The sequence below is a fragment of the Chrysoperla carnea genome, chromosome 3 (assembly GCF_905475395.1).
Source record: "Chrysoperla carnea chromosome 3, inChrCarn1.1, whole genome shotgun sequence".
In the NCBI taxonomy this organism is placed as follows: domain Eukaryota; kingdom Metazoa; phylum Arthropoda; class Insecta; order Neuroptera; family Chrysopidae; genus Chrysoperla; species Chrysoperla carnea.
The window spans coordinates 65,932,323-65,947,076 of NC_058339.1; the positions used below are offsets into that span (position 1 = coordinate 65,932,323).

General features: G+C 27.3%; 1 protein-coding gene across 3 annotated transcripts in view; it reads left to right on the plus strand.

The window, feature by feature from the left end:
- The window catches only part of LOC123295208 (caskin-2), a 482,587-nt gene that overhangs the window by 353,260 nt on the left and 114,573 nt on the right, over positions 1 to 14,754 (plus strand). The gene's annotated exons all lie outside the window — the stretch shown is intronic.

The window sequence follows — 14,754 nt, forward strand, 5'->3', positions numbered from 1 at the left end:
AGTAGTAGAATGATTCAACTTTTGAAAATAATAAGACCTTTTAAACAAAAATCAATGCGGATTAGTTCAATTTTTCATAAATCTAAATGTATTCTTCAAGCCCTCATAATACTTAATAATAGTACAGTTACACGTAAATATTATTTTAGAATTATATTAAAACAAAAGAAGAACAGGAGACACTCTAGTACCGTATAGAACTGTACTGTTCTGTAGTAGAATGAACAAAATGACACTGCGACACACAAATTTAAATATTCATTTCCTTGTTTTATGATCTTATCTTTTTACCTGTCACATATAACCTTAACCTTTAAAATGTAAATATTATTTTAACTTTGTATCTAGTAATTTGAATTTATTATTAAATTCCCAAAATATAATGTAAGTATATGATGCCTTCCCCTATGATAAAGTATCATCTTTTTAGATGGACATTTTGTCACAAGTGTCTTATTTTTATTTTCTGAGAACAGTTATTAAAATACCCGCATCATAGTCTTGTTATTAACATATTGGTGTCATCATGACTTATATTTGAAATAATTGATGATCTTTGTTTGTACTGACATTAAAAAAAATCATACAAAGACAGTACGCGATAACCTTCAGCTTAAAAACCTTAAATAGAAGCCTTTATTTTGAGTCTTCATGTAGTCATTATTTCCATCAATTTTTCAAATGTGAAACGGGAGCGGATTTTCTATTACGCATCGAATTGCAAAAACAATTGATCATTTTGCACTTGGTGCACAATATAAAAATACAAGATTGATACCCGCCCGCTGCACTGGGCTTAAATGTAAAAACCACCGTTTTATAGCCTCCACCCTCTCTTGATATACACAGTTTTCAATTTTGTTAAATGCAAAATAATACATTGAGTATATCAGAAAAGTTGGCCATGATTTGTTTGACATATACTATTATAAATTTTTTACAGAATTATTAAATTTATGGTTCAAAATGATGATCATAGATGGAGCAGATCTATGATTTAAATTAAAGATTTCTGTAAAAATTTAAAAAATGGTAAATGTCAAATTAAATTTAATTTTTTTAAATATATCTTTATAAATTATAGTTCATGTGTTATTCTGATACATCAGCTATATTGCTGTGCAGTTTCATAAAAAACCATTCGCTAGCGTGAAAACGTAACAAACAACTTTCACATTATAATATATAGGGATTGGGCATAATTTATATTAAATATATCAATTTATGAACAATAATTATTAATTTCGTTCTTTTTTGTTTCAGGTAAGTACCCATAAGATGTCCATAAGACTACTTCACATCAAAACCATGAAATTAGCAGCTCCCGTCATGGCCCTAAATTGTTCTAAAACAGATGAGTATTAAATAAATATTTCGAAAATCTTCAACTAATCATCAAACATGTAGTCTTTCAGAATGGATTAACAAATATTATAAAATTAATTTTAAGTGACCAACCTGTATCTTTGACGAAGTCCGAATGTTTGGATTTATTTTTATATAGTCGTATTGTGTTCATATATTCACAAAGAATATAAATAATAATTATTCATATAAATACATTTTTATTACTTTTGTTTGAAAATAAATAAAAAAATATTAAAATAAAATTAACAAAACGGGGTTTCACATTTAAAATGAAAGAAAAAGTTCAAAAATAAGGTGTTGCGATACCAAAACGAAAATATTACCAAAAAACTGAAAATTTGTGTGTCAATTAATAAGTATTTAATACGCCTTCTGTATAAATTTCAAGTCGATTCTCTGTACGGTTTACGAGAAATTAATTATAATTAATTTTAATAATTATTAAAGAAAGTCCTTTTTATGAAGTAGTTGTAATAAACGTTGGTTTTTTAGTCAAGTGCTTTTAAGAGTGTTTTACCGTTTACATAAAAAAATTTTATCTATATTTCACAAGTTTTAAGCTTTAAAATCATACCAAAATTAAGAACTGTGCAAAAAATGAAAAACTTTTTTCGGTAAAAACACTGCCTTTGATACTTAATTTCTCCTAAATCGTACAAAGAATCGTATGAATTTTTCACGAAAGACGTATATGAAACGATGATTAATTCGTAAATAGAATTTCAAATCTTTGGTATAATTTCCAATTTACGGTATCGAAATACCTTAAAGAGTGAAATGGAAATGATAAAAATTAATAATTTTATTTATCATTTAATTAATCACTCTTGTATAGGTCTTTTGTGAAAATTTCATATTGATTTTCCGATGATGTGTCCTTATTTTTAGTAAAAACACTGATTTTATTAGTTTATTTCTCATAAACTGTTTAGAGAATCGATATGAATTTTTTACAAAAGGATGATTAATTTATAAATAAAGTGTCAATTTTTTTGGATCATTTTCATGTTTTCGATATCGAAACACCTTAATTTAAGTTAAAATTATATTATTCTATAATTCTTAATGTTAAACCCTTTAAATACTACATAACCCATACTCAAAGAACAATAATCATTATTGTTTAACGTTTGTTGTTTGCTTCATAAAAAATTAATAATACAAAATTCACTTTTGAAAAATAAAAGAAAAAAAACAAAAATGAAAAAATTATTATAAAAAATATAAATATAATTTGTTTTTACCGTGTGTTTGAAAATGTATCCATCCATTTTCTTAGAAACTTGTTAACAAAATACGTCATGCCCAAATTAATTCGGTGTTGATTGTCCGCCTCTATGTCAAATAAAAAATTTTTAATTAAATATTAAAATTTTAACATTTTAAGCCTATGAAAGGTCGTTTTTTTTAATTTCAAAATACAAATGCATATAACAAAGTTGGGAGACCTTGATGAAATCTTTTATTCAATGAATGTATCAGAAATCGTTCAAACAAGATCAATCGAATTGCATACACACAATCGTGGATCCCTCAAAGAAAATAATCTAATGACATTTGATCACATGAACTTGGAAGCCAATTAACAGGTTCATTACATGAAATTAATAAAAAATTTCGAAAAATTTGTACAAAAGATTTAAAATAAATAAAAATAATTAGACACTCTAGCGCGTGTCCATATGAAGTGGTAAATCCAAACTCACATTGTAACATAAATATTACCGATCAACTGACAGTTTGGAGTGACGGTAATTACAAAGACCTCAAAGATGATTATTTAATTTTAACGGCTAGTGCACAGTCTATCATAAACTTGCCGAGAAAAAACATCAAAGAATTTAAAGGCAATATTCATAAATTTATCAATTTTATTACAGTAAAAAATCTTCATCAAAATATTCATAAATCACATGGTATAATAAAATGTGTATACAGAATTGTCCGCAATAATAATTTTCATATGTTGATGCTATAAAGATTCATATTTTAGGCAGTAGCTTTCGTTTCTATTTCTTTATTTTTTTCCATTTCTTAGCAGCATTATAGAATTTAAAAATACATTGTCAAGTACAAACAAGCGTACTTAACCAATTTTAAATCTAGTGAGGTAGGGGGAGTATATTTTGGTCTAGAGAAGGTCTCTTGCCTCGCGAAGGAGGCAAATTCGAAAGTTTTTGAACTAAGAATTTCATAAAGCCAGCAGTATTTTGACGTAAACACTATCTTAGCCAATTTAATTACTATTCAGATTGAACAGTTTGATTAGTTTTAGTCTCAGAGATCCTTTTAGTCTTTATTGTAAGCCAGTCGTTTATAAAAAAGATAAATAGTAAAAGATAAAAGACAAACATCAATTTAACAATAATTGATGGAGAAACGAGATCCACTTGGTATAATTTTATTTATATCAATGTTTTCACTGAAAAGTAAGTTTTCCAAATTAACCCTAAGAAAACGAGTGTTTTTGGAGGGAAACGATCTTAAAATCAGGATGACAAATACTAATAATCGAGGATAGAATAACTGATGGCCCACCCTGTATTGGGAAATATAAAATGTACATAGTATAAAATTGTCTTTGTAATATTATTGTTAAAGAACGAGCATATAATTTTACGATTTATATAAGATTACAATATTATTATTATTATCAATAGTAAAAAATATTTTTATAGTGATTGATAAATATGACATTTTTAAAATTTAGTTTCAATTTTGTTTTTATTTAGAGCTATTACAATTCTTTTTAAGAAGTATATGACATTATTTCAAATAACTTAAATCATTTTTTATTTTATAAAAGAAATTTTATGCAACCATCGAAGGTAACAGTTGGGGTTACTTGGAATATAATATTTTTGTATAAATAAATATAAAAATACTGTTACATTTGCCGGAGAACGTTGCATAGCTATTGTGTTTTTTTAATCGTATATGTATACTGACATTTCAATTATTTTGTTTTGAAAGATCTAAAGAAATAAAATTTTAAAAAATAAACAAAAATTAAACACAATTTCTATCTTGTATCACATTTATAATTTTCATTTTATATATTTTTTCATTTAATGTTTAACAAAATTAATAAATATTGTTAAATTATATAAACAAATCGCCAGAGAATTTAATGAAGTATATTTTCTACAAAAAACACGCTTTTTCCATAGATTTTCTAGTGTTTAAAAATAAACGAGAGGTATCGCGGGCACCCGGTAGGAACTGTATTCCTTTCATATCTTGCTACATTATAAAATAGTTTTCTGAAAATTGAAGGTATTAATTTTAAAAGTCAAATACTTCTTGATTCTTTAAATAATTTAATTTAATTTTTTTTAGTTTTTGTATGAATTTTAGTTTTTACTGTATGAATTAATTGCAGTATTAGATAAAAAAAGACATACTTCTGATTCAGTAATCAACCCAATATGTGCGAATACACTATGTTAGATTACGTTTGGTTTGATCAGAATATTTATTATGGCATAACATAAAAATTTTATTGTACTTACTTTAAATTATCTCTGTAAGCTTTAATTTCTGATAACTTTCACAACTCAATTTTTTGAAATGATAAAACATAAAAGTTTGATAAAAAATACAAATTGACTGTTATAAAAATATTTTTGTGTTCTCAAAAATCATGGCAAGCTGAATCAATTGAGAAAGTTTTAGTTTCCTATTGGCAACCTATATTTCGGTTTTTGGTGTCGTTTTTTTTGTTGCACTTTTTTTGGTTTCACCTACCAAAAACAAACAAATCAAAACAATAACGTGCAATAAGGAACATAGTTCTAACTAAAGAGGAGACGTTCTAGAAGTGGCAGTAATTGAGAGGTGTTCAATTCTCAGATAATTATCCCACAGATATTGTCTATTTTAAGATGCTCTCAGATGAATGATTAATTTATATTCAATAAAGGACATTATTTTGACGATTTTGATTTAAGACATCCTGTATTCATAATTTATCAATATAAACAGCATATATTACACATATGCGGTTTAACTGTAGAGAATAGTAAATGTATACATATTGTTATTATTCTATTGTTCAAAAAAAAAGAAATACTATAATAACAAAACCATAAAAAAATATTCCTATTTGATAGGTGCGCGGCGTGATGTGTATACATACATAGTTAGTGGTTGGTCGTATTACTTTTTATTTTTTAAAACCATAAAACATGAAAAAGGCATTTTAAATAACTATTATGGAACCATATAGCGAATACAAAAAACATATGCCTAAAGTTTATATGTTTCTTTCAATAATTTGTTTTTAAAACAAATAAATTAGTTTGTATTTTCAGGCCATTTCTGGGTATTTGTTGTGTTCATAGTCATGGTAGTGACAATATAATCGATGCCAGCGCTTCCAGTGATTAAAATTATTGAAAAACACTAATTAATTAAACTTAATGCAATAAAAATTGTGAAAATAAGAAATCAAATCACACAAATATTATTTTTCAAATGTAAATTATCATAATTTTTTATTTAAATTTGTGAGACAATAATATTAAATTTTCAATATCGGTCATAAATGCAATCCATACAATTATATATGCATCTATACAATTCTATAGTTAAAGTAGTGTATCGTTACCATGGAAACGCCTCCTATAAAACTCACGCACGGTGCGAATATTCTTTCTCCAGTCCTTGAAGATTCCACCTTTATTTTATAATAACTAAATATGACTCCCCAAAACTTACGCGATAATGTTTTTCTAATAGTAGCATCGACATTGAATTTTTGCAATGATTACATAAATTTCCATTTGAAAAATACTAGGAAATATTCTAGAATTTGCCAGCATTTGAATCTTGGCGATTCAAAGTATTAGCATCTAGTGTTTACTCAACAGAATTGTTAGAACATTCTTATCATATCCCATTTCGAAATTGGCCGTATTAAATTGTTGGGCTCAACTACAAATCTAAATCCTTTTATAGAACTGGGGATACTATTTTAACATTAAATACGATGGAGGAAGAAAGAGGTTTCAAAGAGGCTGAAATTGACCCGTAAAGTTTCAAGTGATTTCAACTAAACTCTTCGAATGTATTAGATTGAAAAGGTTAAGTCTTTTTCAAATACATTAACACAGTCTCGTACCCAAATAACTTTGAATATCATAAAAAATAAAATTAATTTCTTAAAATGACTTCTTTAAACATAAATGATATAACAGGTTTTCAATATTTTTTTTTGATGATAATTAAAATTTTGATATACTAATTAATAGTTAATTAATTACAATATAAATATCTATATAATTTATTGATCATTTACGATATTAAATACATCGGTAAAATTAATTGATATTATATTGTAAATTATATTATTAATTTATATCATTTAAAATATATGGAGTTTTGGGATGTAGGCATGAACGGATTGAATACATTATCAAACAATAAATAATGTTGAACTAGACAAACCAGCATAGTTACTTCGAAAATAATATTTAAAATAAATAATTGTTTAAAAAAACTAAGAAACACCCTTTTGGAACTAAAAGTGTCTTTTTAAATTCAAAAGAATCATTTTATCGTAAAAAAGCGTCGGTGCTTAATTTCAATTATTGTAAATATTTTATAGACAGATATTGGTAAAAGAAAAGTCATTATAAAATGGCTAAAATAGCACCCCACGTTTTTTTTACGATAAAATGATTTTTTTGAATTTAAAGAAATTATTTTCTACCATTTAGTTCAGCTAGATACAAAAGCGTGTTTTTTAGTTTTTTTAGACTTTGATTTATTTAGCAAAAATTCAGTATAAATATGGTGCGAGCGCAAATAAATGTATATATTTTCAGATATGGAGATCGTTAATCCTGAAAATCCTCATCAGGATAATCAAATAAACTTATTAAATTATTATATGACGTTTTGAAGTGGGTCAAAATCATGTTTAAATGTTCCGTTATATACTAACATTCTAAACTAATTCCTACAATTTGAATAATTATATGCATTTCTTTAGTTTTTCTTTGGCGTGTATTTACATATCAATCTACAATTTTCCATAAATATAAAAAAAAACATCTCTCATTACAAAATACCAGGTATTCTTCTTGGCCGTGACAAAAACAATTTCGATGATTTCTTAAGTTGCAAAAAAATGCATCAAATATCAAAAAAAATTCATGATTTTTTCTGGTTAATAGGTATTAAAATAAATTTTAATAATTATTTGATTAATAAAACAATATTTTCTTAAATTATTATTAAAAATCCTTCACGGAGGAAAAGGCTTGAGGAAAATGATGATCAATGGTACTTGGGAGAGTGTGGGAAATATGGGAAAAGGGAGTGTGGGAATATGGGAAAATCTTTATTTTAAGAGAAATGATACTTAGATCACTATGAGTCTACCATCTTCATATCATATTTACATTTTGTGGTTAGTTTTCAAACGAATAAACAGAAAGATGATTCAAATGCAGAGTTACAAATGTTATTTAAAATTCAATTATTTTTTATCGTATCAAATTATTATTTTTATGATTGTGAAATGAAAAAGGAAATGTCAGTTTAATTTTTATTTATATATTTTTAAAAGTATTTTAAATTAAATTACTTAATTTGTCCAGAAAAATTAATTTGATATTTAAATTATTATCAAAAATATTTAAGAAATGTTTGTAGGTATTATGTTAACAAATATTTAAACGTTTCCTCTCAGATATGATAAATCAGGATTTTTAATTAAGAAAGGAATTTTTTCTTTCTTAAATTATTCGATATACGATACGTTAATGTTTGAAAAAATACACAAGTGTTCTTTCTCAAGTTAATAATCCAAATTTTAACATCTTCACTTACTGAAATTAGATGGAATACAAGAATATAAAGAACCTCTAGAAACTTTTTTGTTTATAATAAAGTTTTTGTGAAACAAGTTTTTAAGTCGGAAGGACGATACTGTAGGGCGGCGATTAAATATACTTTTTCCTCCTCAACTTTTTGTCAATACCCAATTAATTAGTAACTACCCAATTCAAACGGCTGATATTTTAATAATTAAATTATAAATGAAAGTTTATATTAAATATGTGCGGGATATATATATTTCCAATTAGATAAAAGGAAGCCATTAATTTACTGAAATATTCTTAAAAATCACAATGAAAGTAAAAAAATTATTTAATAAAATCCGGCCAATATGAATTCCAATTTTTTTAATAGAAAGTAAATAATAATACTTCACAAAAATTAGTTGCAATGTTAAAAGTAAAACCTTTTTGCTAAATTTAATTTTGTCGAAAGTTGAATCAAATTATAAATTAACTAATTAAGTAAATCGAATTACTACCATTCTACCATAATTTGATATTATTAATTCTCAAAATTTTGAAAATATTAATTCAAGACATGAAATTTGATAACCTTCTTTTAGTAATAATTCATTTTTATTTACTTAAAAATTGTTAAGTTGATTAAAGAAACAATCAACAATCATGGTTCAAGAACGGGTCAGAAATGAGTACTAAATATTTAAATTTCATATTTTTTAAAGTATAAAGGCGGAATGTTGTTTTGTGTATTTCTGAAGAAAGTGTACAAATTACATAAAATAACAAAGAAAAGAAATATTCAAAATTTTAATTTTCAATAAATTTATCTTTTAAAATTATGCTTTCCAAAGGGAACTTTTTCCTGAGAGAAGTCGGTCGTATAATAACCAAACGTTAGAATCTTGGAGGGAGGAGTTAATATTAAAAGCACTTATGAATCAATTTCGGGCGATTAGTTACTGCGTCTTATCTAGAAAATTAGGGTATAAATATTGTCAAAGATAATAAATGAGAACTCGGCAATATATTTCGATTTTTTCCCCAATTACAAGATCAATATTTGTTATATAAATACATATTTTGATTACTATGGAGTCATCATCATCGATGATAATATTTACACCCTATTATGCTAGCTAAGACGCATCACTGATGATGAGTTCATGGTAGTCAAAAATCTTATTTATATAATACAAAAATTGATCTAGGAAATTGGGGAAAAATCGAAATTTATTTAGAATGATAGGGGGTCATTTAAAATAGGCTACGGAAAAATTGGAGAGTAATCATAAATATTGACATAATAGATTTACTCTGAAAAAGTTCACTTGAGATTATATCAAGTATGAGTTATGAATTTCAGCTTAAATACTTGGCTGCTAAACTATAACTTAGTGAACAATTTTTGCCAATTTCACGAAAACGGTTCATTGAATTGTTTTTTTTTTTTTCAACAACATGTAGATAGTTGAGCTAATGATAATATGCACTGACAAAAAGTAATTAATTTTACATACAAATACATTATATTACAATAATAATTATTATACTAAAATAATAACTATTTTCCATGATAAAATTATTAAACAAACATTACTATTTTTTATATTATTATCGCATAATAGGAAGCCCGTTGAAAAATTCATCACCTCTTACAATAAAAAAATAAATTAAAATTATAAAATTATTTTCTTAGTAAACGTAGTCTATATTCGTTTAGAGTTAATTTCTAAAACGTTACAAAAATCAGGGATCACGATGCCAGGATATAAGGCTCGTGGGAATAAGAAAGAAAACGCCATACCTACGGTGTGTTTGCAGTTTTTGGTAACACTCAAAATTTCAGGTGTTTGACTTCGCATGAAATGCGTTGTATGAAAAAAAAGGGCGTGAAAGGGAGTATGGAAATGCATATTTTCTTAAAATTATAATCTTTTAACCGTTGTGGTAGGGATATAGCTTAACTTTTTTTAAATGGCACCCTTATCTACAAATTTGATAGATCATTCTAATTTCAAAACATGTTTTGTAAAAAAAATTTTTTTATCTGAATACAGAATTGAGAAGTTAAATTTACGAATGATCAGGATCCAAGGCTTAATATTCTTTTTTCTATCATTTCCATCTTGGTTGTCAGATATTGGTCCAATCTTAGATTCAGATCTTCATACAAGAATGATGGTTTAACCGATACGACTATTCGTTCAACTACCATAACATCGAAAAACATAAATATGACTTAACAAACTTTGAAAAGCATGGCTTGATTTATTAACGTGGAACAAGATTCGGGCAAACAAAGACTAAATTTATTGGCCTTAGTCGAGGCTTAGGCAAGGGCTAGCAAACAAAAGCTTGATTTATTAGCATTTTCCAAATAACTGACAAGAGCTGACTAACTCATGAAATCCCGCTCTTAAATTTGAATGACAGAAACTAAGAGGCAGAGTATGTTTCAGAAAATTATAAGTACATTAAATACATGAAATATATCAATTCCTGATAAATAATTACATTTCTGTATTAGTAGAGTGAAATTACGCCTTGTGTATGGATTAAAAGTTCGAGCAGCGAAACTTTGGGGATTTTCTTTTCACATCAAAATAAGTATTTTTTGAAATTTTTTACTTTCCCGGAGTGGTGCAACATGTTTAAAAAACAAAATGGCGTCAAAAATGAAATTTTTTTCTGAAATTTTATCATTTTTATTTTATATTCGCAAAAGGAGGCATCGGTGCATATCCAAATTTGGTAGGTTTGTAGTCCATGTTAAGAACTACTCCTCATAATTTTTTGGTGGGGTTTCGTCCCTTCCCCTCCCAGTTATATATATATGTATACATACATATGGTAAAACAGTTCATTTGACTATAACTTGAAAAATATTCGATTGATTTTAATGAAACTAATATCAATAGTAGGTTTTATTACTTACAACTTTCGGTTAGAATTTTAGCGAAATCCGTTAAATAGTTCGGCCAAAATTTCCAATTTAGGGAATTGTTTAAAATGGCTGCCATTTTATGCCATTTTGTCCTACGAGGTTAAATTTTTTTTTAAATTGTAGCATTTTTTATTATCTTTCGATTTTATAATAAGTGGCTTACCCGTAAAATGATTCCTTGATCCATGTTTTTGCGAAAAACGGAAAATTTAACACTTTCTGGAAATAATTGTTTGGGGGGTGTATGGACTGGCTTTGGGGGGTGTTTTTTGCTTTGGCATGAGAAAACTATTTTTAAAAGAGGTCTTTATGGTTTAAAGCAAAATTTTTTAGTTTTAACCCCCGCGCTGTAAGGGGGAACGGGTGTATCAAATAAATGTATCTTAAAAGATTTTAAAAAGAGGTCAAAATAGTTTAAAATGCTAAAGTAACCCAAAATTTTAGATGCTTTTATTAATATAGCACTTTTTATAACATCCACCCCTTCCCCTCCCGCTTTCATATTTTTTGCAAATTCAAAATTTTTATGACGTATAAAGGGGTTTTGGGGGTCGCTGATCTCGAACTTTTGGCCCAAATAAGTACACCCCCTAAAAATATTACAATTGTTTTTGATAATCTATTGCAAAATTCGAGATCAGGGACCCCAAAAACCCCTTTATACGTCATAAAAATTTTGAATTTGCAAAAAATATGAAAGCGGGAGGGGAAGGGGTGGATGTTGTAAAAAGTGCTATATTAATAAAAGCATCTAAAATTTTGGGTTACTTTAGCATTTTAAACTATTTTGACCTCTTTTTAAAATCTTTTAAGATACATTTATTTGATACACCCGTTCCCCCTTACAGCGCGGGGGTTAAAACTAAAAAAATTTTGCTTTAAACCATATAGACCTCTTTTAAAAATAGTTTTCTCATGCCAAAGCAAAAAACACCCCCCAAAGCCAGTCCATACACCCCCCAAACAATTATTTCCAGAAAGTGTTAAATTTTCCGTTTTTCGCAAAAATATGGATCAAGGAATCATTTTACGGGTAAGCCACTTATTATAAAATCGAAAGATAATAAAAAATGCTACAATTTAAAAAAAAATTTAACCTCGTAGGACAAAATGGCATAAAATGGCAGCCATTTTAAACAATTCCCTAAATTGGAAATTTTGGCCGAACTATTTAACGGATTTCGCTAAAATTCTAACCGAAAGTTGTAAGTAATAAAACCTACTATTGATATTAGTTTCATTAAAATCAATCGAATATTTTTCAAGTTATAGTCAAATGAACTGTTTTACCATATGTATGTATACATATATATATAACTGGGAGGGGAAGGGACGAAACCCCACCAAAAAATTATGAGGAGTAGTTCTTAACATGGACTACAAACCTACCAAATTTGGATATGCACCGATGCCTCCTTTTGCGAATATAAAATAAAAATGATAAAATTTCAGAAAAAAATTTCATTTTTGACGCCATTTTGTTTTTTAAACATGTTGCACCACTCCGGGAAAGTAAAAAATTTCAAAAAATACTTATTTTGATGTGAAAAGAAAATCCCCAAAGTTTCGCTGCTCGAACTTTTAATCCATATAACAGCCTTTTTTTGCTTAGATTTACTCCAGTATATGAATTATTGTATTCTTGATTTTTTGTTGAAAAAAGAAATTTAATAGATTTTTAATGCGATTTTATTTCTTGGTAAAAAACTTTTTTTCTTTGCAATTTTATGTTATTTCGATATTTAATTTTAATGAGCAGTTTCATAATCAATATTTTTGAGGTTAATTTTTTTCCGCATTTTAATTAAAAGCATTTTATATTAAAGAAATTGTAATTATGATTTTTGAAAACAAGTAATTTTAATTTAATTTTTATTTTTTATTAAATATAGGTTTTACAAGTATTTAATCAAATAGTTAATCAGTAAAATTGATTAATGTCTTTTAGGTATCATTCACTTCCCTATTTGATAGTTTCTTTACTTTGCATACAGATAGGTTTTCCATTAACAGTGTCTGAACCATAGATAGGTAATAAATATTTATATTATACTAAAGGGCCGTTTCTCTGACACGATAGTCTTTTTTTTTCTATACTACAAAAACATGTGACCAGCGAACATTTTGGTTTAAATTATTTCTCATAATTATAACCATTTAAACTCATATTATATTTCTGTCTATAATTTTTGAACAAAATAATGAACAAATATTAAATCTAACTGTAAAATAAGATCAAATAATATATAATTTTGCTATACAAAAAAATTAATAACATAATAAAAAAACCTTCAAAAAAAACTATTATTACTAAAATAATATAATATTATTATTTTTTGCTTATTATAAAAACACTTTATATTAAAAAATTTATCAATAAATTCGCAAAAAAAGTATATGAAAAAAGAAAAAAAAAATTTTAAATTGTTATTAGCACAATTAAAATAATAATCAAAATTGAATAACGATATGGGATCAAAAACCTGTAATAATCACTCTACAGGTCATCCATTATTGTAAGTATACGATTTTGGTGTGAAAAAATGTAAAATTGTTTCATTTATTTATTTCTTAGAATCAATTTTTACAATTTGTAAATCAATGAATCAAGTTCATTGAAGACAGAGAGTTTGACACTAGAGAAATTACGGCCAGTCATCAAATAGTTAATAGATTCAATTTTTGCATATTCTAGCTCAAAACTACTTTAGAAAAAAACGAGTAACAAGAAATTTTGCCTGATCTTTGAAAGTTTCTTAAGTTTTCTTAACCGAGATATAAAAGAAAATTTTTTTCGAAATTGAAAAGATATAGATATCGTATTTCCTTGTATCGAGTAGTTTGTTCGGATATCGCTGGAAATGCTGCCCGAAAAGCAAGTTAGGTTAGGTTACAGTGGTTGTCCTGGGGTGGGACACACTTAGACCATAAGGTCCGTTGTGATACCGAAAAAGGGTTGGTCTATCCCCGGCTACTACTCCATGAACCATTTGGAGTTGTTTAAGAACATCAGGATTTGACGTCGACGGACTTTAGGTCGGAGAGGTTGTCAAAGAGAGACTGGCTCAAGTAAGTCCATCTCCTCATGACAAGAGCTGGGCAGTGACAGAGAAGACGAGACATTGTCTCCTCCTCCTCACCACTGTGACAGCTCCTGCAGTAGTCGTGATATATTGCCAGGCTCATGCGTCCTAATGCCTGCAAGCCAACCAGCGTCCTGTAGTAGCCGCAACAACTTTGCTAACAGAGGCCCTTGGAAGTGATATAAGATCTTCGGAACGCCTACTCAGATCATATCTCTCTTGTAGTGCCACAAATACGTCCCTCCATCCATTTAAGATTGGCCTTTTTTAAGATATCCTTTTTGAGGAGCAAATATAGCAAGCTTGTCGGTTTCACAATTTCCTTGAATATCCTAGTGTCACGGTACTGAAGTTTACCTTTATTTGTTCCGCTAGCTCATTTAATAGATAGTCTGATCTAAAGGATTTACGGGCTGTTTGGCTGTCGGTGAAGATTGTAATGTCCCTGCACTTAAATTTTGCCATAACCAGTAGAATAATTATATACAGACGGGTATTCCTATGTCTATATCATGTCTGGAATAGGATGTAGAAAAAATTGTTTCCAATC